Source organism: Hetaerina americana, unplaced genomic scaffold (genome assembly GCF_022747635.1).
Source record: "Hetaerina americana unplaced genomic scaffold, ioHetAmer1.1.p SCAF_33, whole genome shotgun sequence".
Taxonomy (NCBI): Eukaryota; Metazoa; Arthropoda; class Insecta; order Odonata; family Calopterygidae; genus Hetaerina; species Hetaerina americana.
The window spans coordinates 1279241-1280055 of NW_027286908.1; the positions used below are offsets into that span (position 1 = coordinate 1279241).

The 815-nt window shown below is 44.2% G+C and overlaps 1 non-coding gene across 1 annotated transcript; it reads left to right on the plus strand.

Annotated features, from left to right (window-relative positions):
- The first annotated feature begins 312 nt into the window (after positions 1-312).
- Positions 313-385, plus strand: TRNAM-CAU (transfer RNA methionine (anticodon CAU)). Its single transcript has one exon. It is a non-coding gene; the product is annotated as a tRNA-Met (tRNA).
- The last annotated feature ends 430 nt before the right edge of the window (positions 386-815 follow it).

Here is an 815-nt window from a genome sequence, read left to right on the forward strand (position 1 = left end):
GTGACGTAAACACTCATGCAAAAATCCCTTCAAACACGCAAGCGAACATCTACACAGCCATCCAACAAACAATTGCACCCCAGGATGTAGTATGGAATCCATCCGACAACCGGCAAGCCAGAATGAAAAGCAAGAATGCGAAACTCCACCACCATATGAATATGCAGCATAAAACGCTCTCCTTCCCAAAGAAACAGGTAGGGAACGTGACCCAACGCTGTATGCAGTGGGAGCCCCCCTCCCCCACAGAGGGAATAGGGATGGAGGGGGATCCTTAAAATTGTAAAAGAGAAAGCTTCCATTAATGATAGAGCCTCGGTAGCGCAGTAGGCAGCGCGTAAGTCTCATAATCTTAAGGTCGTGAGTTCGATCCTCACCCGGGGCATGTTTTTTTGTTCACAAATTGAACCGCCAAGTGAAAAGTAAGATTAGGATGTTCGCGTATGACACTTTGATTTATCGAGAGATATCTGGGGACGAGGATCGTCATTAAATCTTAATTACTGTTTGGGGGTAAATTTCTTTAAGTGATCAACGGGATTTGTTTATAAATTAGCTAGAGTTGACCTAGAAGTAGTTGATTCGGTAAAATACCTAGGTGTTACATTCACTAATGACTTGACATGGGGGACTCACATACGTAAAGCCTGCGGGCAAGCATATAGAAATTTGGGATTTATTAGACGCATTGTCGGCAAAAGTGGCTCGAAGGTCAAGGAACGTTGTTACCATGCTCTTGTAAGGCCTCATATAGAATATGCATGTAGCGTATGGGATCCGAGTGAAAAAGGCCTCATTCGGGAAATTGAGAAGGT